The sequence below is a fragment of the Pristiophorus japonicus genome, unplaced genomic scaffold (genome assembly GCF_044704955.1).
Source record: "Pristiophorus japonicus isolate sPriJap1 unplaced genomic scaffold, sPriJap1.hap1 HAP1_SCAFFOLD_190, whole genome shotgun sequence".
Lineage (NCBI taxonomy): Eukaryota > Metazoa > Chordata > Chondrichthyes > Pristiophoridae > Pristiophorus > Pristiophorus japonicus.
The window spans coordinates 111,067-122,731 of record NW_027251590.1 but is presented as its reverse complement, the minus strand read 5'-3'; the positions used below and the strand labels follow the sequence as shown (position 1 = coordinate 122,731).

At 48.5% G+C, this 11,665-nt stretch overlaps 1 long non-coding RNA gene across 1 annotated transcript in view; it reads right to left on the bottom strand.

Moving 5' to 3' along the window:
- Nucleotides 1–7,482: 7,482 nt before the first annotated feature.
- Nucleotides 7,483–11,665, bottom strand: part of LOC139243875 (uncharacterized) — a 31,610-nt gene continuing 27,427 nt past the window's right edge. Inside the window, exon 3 of the long non-coding RNA XR_011589739.1 lies at nucleotides 7,483–7,793. This is a non-coding gene — a long non-coding RNA (uncharacterized lncRNA). The remainder of the gene's footprint in view (nucleotides 7,794–11,665) is intronic.

Here is an 11,665-nt window from a genome sequence, read left to right as displayed (position 1 = left end):
TTTGATGAGAGTTAGGACACGGACTGCCGGGTTTTGGATGACCTCAAGTTTACATAGTGTAGAATGTACGAGGCCAGCCAGGAGTGACTTGGAATAGTCAAGTCTAGAGATTACAAAGGCACAGATGAGGGTTTCAGCAGTAGATGAGCTGAGGCAGGGGCAGAGGCAGGCAATGTTAGAGGTGCATAAAGGCAGTTGCTGGTGGTGACTGCGGAATGAACCAGGGTATCGTGGAGGGAGCAGTCACTTTGGAATGCTGGGAGGGGAAGATGTGATTGGTGGTGGGATCACACTGGAGATGGTGGACATCGAAACATAGAAAATAGGTGCAGGGGTAGGCCATTCGACCCTTCGAGCCTGCACCGCCATTCAATGAGTTCATGACTGAACATGCAACTTCATTCCTACTTTCTCGCCATACCCCTTGATCGCCTGAGTAGTAAGGACTACATCTAACTCCTTTTTGAATATATTTAGTGAATTGGCCTCAACAACTTTCTGTGCTAGAGAATTCCACAGGTTCAGCACTCTCTTGGTGAAGACATTTCTCCTCATCTCGGTCCTAAATGGCTTACCCCTTATCCTTAGACTGTGACCCCTGATTCTATCCTTCCTGAATGTTGAATACACTTGGATGTTGAGTTCCCAGCCCTGATCATCCTGCAGCCACGTCTCCGTAATCCCAATCACATCATCTCTGTTAACATCTATTTGCACAGTTAATTCATCCACCTTATTACAGATACTCCTTGGATTAAGACACAAAGCCTTCAGGTTTGTTTTTTTAACACCCTTTGTCCTTTTAGAATTATGATGTAGTGTGGCCCTTTTTGTTTCTTGCCTTTGTTTACTCGGCCTTCCACTATTGCTTTTTACCTTTCTACCATCTGTTTCTGACTCCATATTACTTCGCCCTGTCTCACTGCATAGGTTCCCATCCCCCTGCCATATTAGTTTAAACACTCCCGAACTGCATTAGCAAATGTTACCCCCAGGACATCAGTTCCAGTCCTGCCCAGGTGCAGACCGTCCCTTTTGTACAGGTCCCACTTCCCCCAGAACTGGTTCCAATGTCCCAGGAATTTGAATCCGTCCTCTTGCACCACTGCTCAAGCCACGTATTTATTCTAACTATCCTGCTCCCTCTACTCTGATTAGCACTTGGCACTGGTAGCAATCCAGTGATTACTACCTTTGAGGTCCTACTTTTTAATTTAACTCCTGGTTAACTAATGGTACAGGATGATCCATTGAATGAGGAGGCAAGTGGGGTGAAAGGTGAGGACAAGGGGAACCCTATCGTCACTCTGAGAGGGAGGGGAAGGGGTGAGAACAGAAGTGTGGGACATAGAACGGACACAGTCGAGGGCCATGTTAACCATGGTTAGGGGAATCCTCGGATGAGGAAAAAGGAAGACATTTCAGAGGCACTAGTGTGGAAGGTGGCATCGTCAGAGCAGATGCGACAGAAATGGAGAAACTGGGAGAATGGAATGGAATCCTTACAGGAGGCGGGGTGAGAGGAAGTGTAGTCCAGGTAGCTGTGGGAGTCCGTGGGCTTATAGCGAATGTTTGTCAATAGTCTATCCTCAGAAATGGAGACACAGAAGTCGAGGAAGGGAAGGGAAGAGTCAGAGATGGACCATGTGAAGGTGAGGGAAGGGTGGACATTGGTGCAAAGTGAATGATATTTTATAGTTTAGGGCGAGAGCAGGAGACGGCACTGAGGAAGAACCGGAGCCCCTCAGGCCATCCTGGTGGGGGATGGAAGTGGAGAGGGTTTGGACATCCATAGTGAAAAGGAGACGGTCGGGGCCAGGAAACTATTAAAGTGGCGGACGGCATCGGAAGAGTCGCAGATGTAGGTGGGAAGAGACTGGACAAGGGGAGAAAAAATAGCATCAAAATGGGAATAAATAAGTTTTGTGGGGCAAGAAAAAGCTGAAATACCTGTTTGTGGATCTTGGGAAGGAGGGAGAAGTGGGCTGTATGGGGTTGGGGATCTATGAGATTGGTGGCTGTGGAGGGAAGATCTCCAGAGGAGATGAGGTCAGTGATGTTCTGGGAAATGATGGCTTGGTGTTCGGTGGTGGGGTCATGGTCCGGGGGAGGTAGGAGGAGGTGTCAGAGAGTTGGCGATCAGCCTCTGCAAGGTCGAGGTCGGTTCTCCAAACAACAACAGCCACCCTTGTCAGCAGGTTTAATGACAATGTAGGGGTTGGATCTGTGCGAGCGGAGTGCTGCAAGTTCAGAGGGAGAGAGGTTGGAGGGAGTGAGGGGAGCAGTGAGATGGCCGATGTCCCATCAGCAGTTTGCAATGAAGAGATTTAGAGAGGGCAAGAGGCCAGAGGGAGGGGTCCAGGTAGAGTGAGAATTCTGAAAACGGGAGAAAGGGTCAGCTGTGCAGGGGGAAGACTCCTGGCCGAAGAAGTGGGCATCTCATCATCATCATAGGCAGTCCCTCGAAGCGACGATGACTTGCTTCCACGCCAAAAAGGGATGAGTTCACAGGTGTTTCAATGAAGGACCTAATAACCCAGATCCCGAACTACATCCTGAAGGGTGGAAGATGCCTGTGCTTGGATTTTTTTAAACGTTTGGTAGCCATTGCACACCAGCCACCACACTGGCTTGACAGAGCTAGGTCTTGATCCAGTGGCAAGGGTTACCCAAGACTAATTGGAGACCTGCTTTGCTGCACAGACCGAGTGCACACACATATCGCAGTGTGGGCTGGCCCGTGCTGCCCCTGGGCCCTCAACCTCTCCTGGGCCCCAGATTCATGCCACTCCTGGGCCCCTCTCCTGGCCGAAGAAGTGGGCCTGGAGGCGAAGGCGGAGGAAAAAGAGCTCAGCATCGTGTCAAGCTCGAAATTAATTGAGGTGGGGGTATAAGGGGATGGAGCTCAGGCCTTTGCTGAGGACCGATCGTTCGGGGTCAGAGAGGGGAAGGTCAGAGGGGATAGTGAAAACACGGCAGGGGGTGAGATTGGAAGAAGGGATGGGATCAGAGGGAAGTGAAGGGGAAGAAGGTTCCGAAGAACTGTTGGTGTCCAAGCGTTGTCGAAGCAAGGTGGTTAGATAGACATGGCAGGGCAGGTGGTTTGCCATTACTGTAGCATGTGGGAGTTTGCGGAGAGCATGGTGATCCTGAGCGCCCACGTCTGTTGCAAGTGTCTGCAGCTCGGAACGTCGGCTCAGAGTTGTTGAGCTCGAGTACAAGGTGCAGACATTGCAGGGCATCAGGTAGGCAGAGAGTTACCCAGATACTTGATTCCAAGAGGCTGTCACACCCCTTAGGTTAAGTAGTTTGTCAATGGTCAGGGACGGGAGGCAGGTATGGGGACACTGGATGTAGTGATGGAGAAGCCTCAGCCCTTGACATTGCCCAACAGGTATGATGTACTTGCTGCCTGTATGCATGAGGAAAAGGACTGCAGGGAGGATGTGCAAACTAACCACAGCACGGTTGTGTTTCCTGCCCGGTGCCAGGGTTAAGGATATATCCTCATGGCTGGGGAAGAACTTGAAATGGGAGGAGGAGGATCCAGTTGTCCAAGTAGAACCAGGAATGAGGGTAACAAGAACATAAGAAAATAGGAGCAGGAGTAGGCCATTTGGCTCCTCGAGCCTGCTCCGCCATTTAATAAGACCATGGCTGATCTGATCATGGACTCAGCTCCACTTCCCCGCCCGCTCCTCATAACCCTTTATTCCCTTATCGCTCAAAAATCTGTCTATCTCCACCTTAATTATATTCAATGACTCAGCTTCCACAGCTCTCTGGGGCAGAGAATTCCACAGATTTACAACCCTCAGAGAAGAAATTCCTCCTCATCTCAGTTTTAAATGGGCGGCTCCTTATTCCGAGACTATGCCCCCTAGTTTTAGTTTCCCCAATGAGTTCTGCTGACGGCTTTTGAGGAGCTAGGATCCAAATTAAGAAGCAGAACCTCAGGAGGTAATAATCTCTGCATTGTTACCCGAGCCACGAGCAAAGTGGCATCGAGACAGACATATTCAAGGTTTAAATGTGTGGCTCAAAGAATGGTGTGGGAGGAAGTGGTTTCAGTTCATGGGACACTGGCACCAGTAATAGGGAAAGAGGGAACTGTTCCATTGGGATGGGCTCCAGTATCCTGGCCAACCGAATAACTAGGGCAGTAGACAGGGCTTTAAACTAATGAAGGGGCGGGGTGGGAGGTTTCAGGAAAGAGTAAATTTAAAAGCAGCAAGAGAAATGTCAAGTCTCTGGAGCAGAGTTTTGGGTAAAAATAAGCCGAGTGTGTCAGGAAGGGACAGAGAAATTAACAAAGGTAATAAGGCTTCAGTGACTAAGATGACATCAGGGAAGAATAGAAACAAGTTAAATCTAAAGGCACTATATCTGTGCGCAAAGTATTCGCAACAAAATGTTTTTTTAAAAATTCGTTCATGGGATGAGGGTTGCTGGCAAGGCCGGCATTTATTGCCCATCCCTAATTGCCCCTCGAGAAGATGGTGGTGAACCGCCCTTTTGAACCGCTGCATAGATGAAATTAATCGGTTTGATCTAATAGCCATTAAGGAGACGTGGTTGGGAACTAAATATTCCAGAATACTTACTGTTTAGAAGAGATAGACAAAATGGAAAAGGAGGCAGTGTAGCCCTTATAATAAAGGATGGGATAAAGACAGTAGAGAGAAAAAATCTTAGCTCAGAAAGTCAAGAAATAGGATCAGTTTGGGTGGAGCTAAGAAACAGCAAGGGGCAGAAACATGGGTGGGAGTTGTTTATAACGCCCCCCCCTCCCCCCAAACAGTAGTTGTCAAGTAAATCATTAATCGACATATAGACGAGGCAAACCAAATCTGCAGTGATAGTGTGGAGGACGATTTCATGACATGTATACAAGATAGTTTGCCAGATCAGTATGTTGAGGATCTAGTATTGTGCAATGAGAAAAGGGTAATTAATAAACTTGTTGTAAAGGAACTTTTAGGGAAGAGTGACCATAATAATGGAGCCAAAAAGAGTAGTAAGCCTGAGGATTGAGAGGGATTTAGAATTCAGCAAAGGAGAAATATGAAATTGATAAAGAAAGGGAGAATAGAATCTGAGAGTAAACTAGACATAAAAACAAACTGAAAGCTTTTATAGGTATGTAAAAAAGAAAAGATGAGAGATAGTAAATGTGGGTCCCTCACAGGCTGAGACAGGAGAAATTATAATGGGGAATAAGGAAATGACAGATAAATTAAACAACTACTTTGTGCCTGTCTTCATAGAAGACTCAAAAATCTCCCGGAAATAGTGCAATATCAGGGGTCTAGTGAGAATGAGGTACTGAAAGAAATTAGCATTAGTAAAAAAAATAGTACTAGAATAATGCATGGGACTGAAAGTCGATAAATCCCCTGGAACTGATGGTCTACATCCTCGGGTTTTGAAAGAGGTTGCTTTAGAAATAGTGGATGCATTGGTTGTCATCTTCCAAAATTCCATAGATTCTAGAGCAGTTCCTGTGAATTGGAGGGTAGCTGATGTAACCCCAATATTTGCTTTTTGTGGTATCAATGATCTAGAATTCAATATAGGGGATATGATTAAGAATTTTGCAGATGATACCAAAATAGGCTATGTGTTTGATAATGAAGAAGAAAGTTGCGGACTGCAGGAAGATATTGATCAACTGGTCAGGTGGGCAGAACAGTGGCAAATGGAATTTAATCTGGAGAAGTGTGAGGTAATGCAGGGCGAACAAGGAAAAGGGATTACACATTAAATGGTAGGACACTGAAGTGTAGAGGAACAAAGGGACGTGGGAGTGCAGGTCCATCGATCCCTGAAGGTAGCAGGCCAGGTAGATAAGGTGGTTAAGAAGGCATACGGAATGCTTGCCTTTTTACCCAAGGCAGAGAGTGTAAGAGCAGGGAGGTTATGCTTGAACCATACAAAACCCTGGTTAGGCCACAGCTGGAGTACTGCGTGCAGTTCTGGTCACCACATTATCGGAAGGACGTGACTGCACTGGAGAGGGTGCAGAGGAGATTTACGATTATAATCGCTCCACCAGCGGTGGCCGTACCCTCAGCTGCCTGGGCCCCAGGCTCGGGAACTCCCTCCCTAAACCTCGCCCTCTCTTTCCTCTTTTAAGACGCTCCTTAAAACAGGCCTCTTTAAACAAGCTTTTGGTCATCTGCCTTAATTGCTCCTTTTGTGTCTGGGTGTTAAATGTATGTGTTGTGTCTGTGACGCTGCTGTGAAGCCCTTGGGACGTGTTGCTCCGTTGTAGGCGCTATATAAATACAAGTTGTGATTGCAGCAATGGACAGTTTGTCAGCCCGCGGAGGGACAAAGCCTGTCTGACTCACCAACCAATCAGCGCCCTGCAGCCCCGTGACCTCATCGCCCCTCAGCAGATCCTGCCCCAAGATGGCGCCGTTGCTGGGGGCCTGTCACCGGGAGAAAGCCCCGCGGGGGCCCTCTCGGGGCAAACGCCGGAGCCGCAGGTTCTTGTTCGGGGCCTGAGGCCTACCCCGGGTGTTTAGAAAGCCTCCCGGCCGGTTCCAGGGCTCCCCTGCACCCCGCCGCCACTTCCTCCTCCTCCCCCGCTCCGGAATCTTCTCTCCACCTCCGGCCGTTGGGCGGCACGCGCTCGAGGGACACGTGACCCTGGCCCATGGCCTGATTGACAGGAGCTTCCGACCAATGGGGAGTGAGATCACAGGAACCAAGGGCGGGCGGCCGAGGGTGACACGCGCTGGAACGTGCTGACGTCAGGATGTCAACACAACTTGGTTCTCCTGAGTGAGGGAGGCTGGGGGTCAAGGTTGATGACACTGTGCTGACCCTTGACCTCCCTTGCTCCCCAGTGCAGACCAGGAGAGGTTGTATATTCCAGCTGCTCACTGAGGGGGCTGTCAGCTGATTCCAGCCTCGGCTGCAGTTGTGGAGACTGCAGTTAGCCTCAGTGCCCTGGGCTCCTGCTACTGATCACTGTACACTCACCCCAACAGCAACGGCCAAGTCTGCAAAGGGGGCGTTTTTTGGACTGTGATGCCTCCACGGTTGAATAGGCTGCCAACAATCACTGCATACCCTCACACGTGACCCTTTGGACCGGCACTAGAAGGCAACCAGTGACTGTGGAACTCCTCACTGTAGAGGAATAGGGGGATATGTTGATAGGGTGGGAGGAGGGGCGTGTGGAGTTTAAACCCAGACATGGACCAGTTGGGCCGAATGGCCTGTTTCTGTGCTGTACATTCTATGTAATACCCTGAAAGGTCAAATCAAGGGAATCAGCAACAAAAACTTGTATTTATCTAACGCCTTTAATGTGTAAAATGTCCCAAGGAATTTCACAAAGTATTATAAGATAAAAACTTGACACCAAACCACATGAGTAGATATTGGGACAGGTGACCAAAAGCTTGGTCAAAGACATAGGTTTTAAGGAGCGTTTAGGTTTAAAGGAGGAATGAGGTTTAGGGAGTGAGTTTCAGAGCTTGGGGCCTCGGCAACAGAAGGTTGAGCGATTATCATCAGGGATGCTCAAGAAGGCAGAATTAGAGGAGAGCAGATCTCTCAGGGGTTGTGGGACTGGAGGAGATTACAGAGATAGGGAGGGGAGAGGCCATGGAGGGATCTGAAAACAATGAATGAAAATTTTGAAATCGAGGCGTTGCTTAACCGGGAACAATGTAGGTCAGCGATGCTTCCCCAGCATTCCAGGCACACTGGCCTTCCCTCGATCACCTGGACCTTGCTGGCTGCGATATTTCATCCTGCATCCTCTCCTCATCTTGCTTCTGTAAGAAAAAACACAAAAGGAAAAATAGCAGCGCTCTGTGAGAGGTCTTCCCTCCACAGCTCAAACTTAGGTTATATCAATTACATTTCCCTTCCCGAATACTTGAGCAGCAACTACTATCTATTTAGCTCGTCAATATTATTTTCACAAAAACCTTTGTGATTAAACAATACAAAAGGTATCTGCAATGTGTTTGAAGCAAGTTCTTTATCTTCCGTCTTGAGCAATCTGTCGTGGAAGGTAACACATGATTCCAAATCATTAGTTCCAAGCTTTTTTTTAAAGTGTAGAACTAGGGGCATAATCTTCGAATAAGGGGCCGTCCACTTAAAACTGAGATGAGGAGGAATTTCTTCTCTTGGAGTGTTGTAAATCTGTGGAATTCGCTGCCTCAGAGAGCTGTGGAGGCTGGGTCATTGAATAAATTTAAGACAGTGATAGACAGATTTTTGACCGATAAGGGAATAAGGGGCTAGGGAAGTGGAGCTGAGTCCAGGATCGGATCAGCCATGATCGTGTTAAATGGCGGAGCAGGCTCGAGGGGCTATATGGCATACTCTATATGACTGACCGGGTCTGGAACCGGGGGACAAACATAGGGCCTGCGGGCTGTGATTGGGGGCCTGGGGCTGAGCCCAGGTGTGTGTGAAGCGGATGGTGTGGAGTGTTGTCTCTCGGGCCTGGCCCGTACTCGGGCTGTGTGAAGCCGTGTCCCCCCGGGGTTTATTAAACCATGGAACTATTTGTTCTGCACTTTTCTGACTGACAGGTGACAAGCCCCGCCCCTTGTCAAGCCCCCTCCCCCTCCCGGCCTAAATCATTCCATGCAGGTGGTGCCGAGAAATAGGACTGGGGGAGGAATGTACTGGGACTGGGGTAAGGCACTTCGACTGGGGGAGGCATGCACTGGGACTGGGGTAAGGCACTTCAACTGGGGGAGGCATGCACTGGGACTGAGGTAAGGCACTTCGGCTGGGGGAGGAAGCACTGGGACTGAGGTAAGGCACTTCGACTGGGGGAGGCATGCACTGGGACTGGGGTAAGGCACTTCGGCTGGGGGAGGAAGCACTGGGACTGGGGTAAGGCACTTCGACTGGGGGAGGCATGCACTGGGACTGGGGTAAGGCACTTCGGCTGGGGGAGGAATGTACTGGGACTGGGGTAAGGCACTTTGACTGGGGGAGGCATGCACTGGGACTGGGGTAAGGCACTTCGACTGGGGGAGGAATGTACTGGGACTGGGGTAAGGCACTTCGACTGGGGGAGGAAGCACTGGGACTGGAAGCACTGGGACTGCGGTAAGGCACTTTAGCTGGGTGAGGCATGTACTGGGACTGGGGTAAGGCACTTCGGCTGGGGGAGGCATGCACTGGGACTGGGGTAAGGCACTTTGGCTGGGGGAGGAAGCACTGGGACTGGGGTACGGCACTTTGGCTGGCCCTTGCTGTCTTCTGGGGGGCTCTGTCCTCTGTCACTTCAGGAAGTGAAAGTGGATCGAGTTACAATTTGCAAAGTCAGTGAGACCTTGGGATGGGCGGTTCCAGTTACACGTTCCAGTGAAACTTCAGCATGTGGCTTATCCTCCAAGGGGACCAATCATAACAAAGGGTGGAACACGGCGGCCATTTTTGCTGTATAAATAAGCGTGTCCTTTATTAATCTGCTCCCTCCCTCTGCCCACCTCTCACCCACTGCCTCACCCATCGCGCATGCTCAGCTCACCCTGCCCAGCTGATTGACGGCAGCTCCTAACCAATAGGGAGAGTGGGGGCGGGGCTGGAGGGCCGGGCTGGCGGTTGGTCCTCCAGCCAATCGGAGTTTGCGAGGGGTGGGACTTGCGGCCCCCCAGTGGACGTGGCTGAGCTCGGATCTCCCTCATTGGCTGGAACTCTGCCCCATTGTTAAAGCCGATTTCTCTCAAACTCCAGGAGGAAATGGGTCCTTTGTGTTGTGGCTTTAAACAGATGGAATCCTGTGGAGTGGAGCGAACATCGCAACGTTTGGTAGTGACATGGATTCATTCAGGTCGGACAGTGGGAATTATTTCAGGAAATTACACTGTAGTTGTTTCTGTTTAAATAGAGGAAACCTCTCGTTGTGGAACAACCACACTTCTCGTGGTCTGGTCAACCATGTGTACAACAAGTGTCGTCATGGAAGTAAAGGATGGTATCAAATTGAAAAAGGCATATAACGTTCCGAAGGACAGTGGAAGGCCAGAGGATTGGGAAATTTTCAGAAACCAGCAAAGGACGACTAAAAAAAATGATAAAGACAGGGAAGATAGCAGATGAGAGCAAATTAGCAAGAAATATAAAAACAGACAGTAAGAGTTTCTGCAGGTATATAAAAAGGAAACGAGTTGCTAAAATAAACATTGGTCCCTGAGAAGATGAGACTGGAGAATTAATAATGGGAAACACGGAAATGGCAGAGATTTGAACAAATATTTTGTGTCGGTCTTCACGGTAGAGGACACTAAAAACATCCCAACAGTTGATAATCAAGGAGCTATTGCAGAGGGTTCACTTAAAACAGTCACTATCACTGGAGATAAAGTACTAATCAAACTAATGGGACTAAAGGTGGACAAGTCCCCCGGACCTGATGACATGCATCCTAGGGTCTTAAAAGAAGTGGCTGCTGAGATAGTGGATGCATTGGTTGTAATCTACCAAAATTCCCTGAATTCTGGAGAGGTCCCAGCAGACTGGAAAACCGCAAATGTCACACCCCTATTGAAGAAAGGAGGGAGACAGAGAGCAGGAAACTATAGACCAGTGAGCCTACCATCTGTCATTGGGAAAATACTGGAGTAAATCATTAAGGAAGTAGTAGCAGGACATTTAGAAAATCATATTGCAGTCAGGCAGAGTCAGCATGGTTTTCTGAAAGGGAAATCATGTTTGGCAAATTTGCTGGAGTTGTTTGAGGATGTAATGAGCAGAGTGGATAAAGGAGAACCAGTTAATGTCGTATATTTGGATTTCCAGAAAACATTTGATGAGGTGCCACACAAAAGATTACTGCACAAGCTAAAAGCTCACGGGATGTGGGTAATATATCAGTAAGGAGAGAGAATTGGCAAACTAACAGAAAACAGTCAGACAAATGGGTAATTTTCAGGTTGGTAAGTTGCAACTAGTGGGGTGCCGCAGGGATCAGTGCTGGGGCCTCAACTATTAACTATTTATATTAATGACTTGAATGAAGGGACCGAGTGTAAAGCAGCCAAATTTGCTGATGATACAAAGATAGGTGGGAAAGCAATCTGTGAGGAGGACGTAAAGAATCTACAAAGGGATAGAGATAGGCTCAGTGAGTGGGCAGAAATCTGGCAGAAGGACTATAATGTGGTAAAATGTCAGGTTATCGACAATGGTAGGAAAAATAAAAATGCAAATTATTATTAAAATGGAGACAATTACAAAATGCTGTAGTACAGAGGGATCTGGGGGATCTTGTACATAAAAGTCAAAAAGTTAGCATGCAGGTACAGCAAGTAATCAGGAAGGCAAATGGAATGCTGGCCTTTATTATAAGGCGGATAGAAACATAGAAAATAGGAGCAGGTGTAGGCCATTCGGCCCTTCGAGCCTGCAGCACCATTCAATAAGATCATGGCTGATCATTCCTTCAGTACCCCTTGTTATGTAATGATGTGTGTATTGTCCCAGCACCTTAAATGTATTGTAAGTACTATGCCACACCACAGAGGGCGCTGCGGTGGGAAACCCTGATAGTACCTGCAACAGGTGCTATATAAGGCTGACCACCACACCTGAGAGTCACTCTGGAGCTGAAAAATAAAGGACCAAGGTCACAGCAGTTAGATTTACACCAGACCGTGCGGAGTCAGTGATTTGTGTG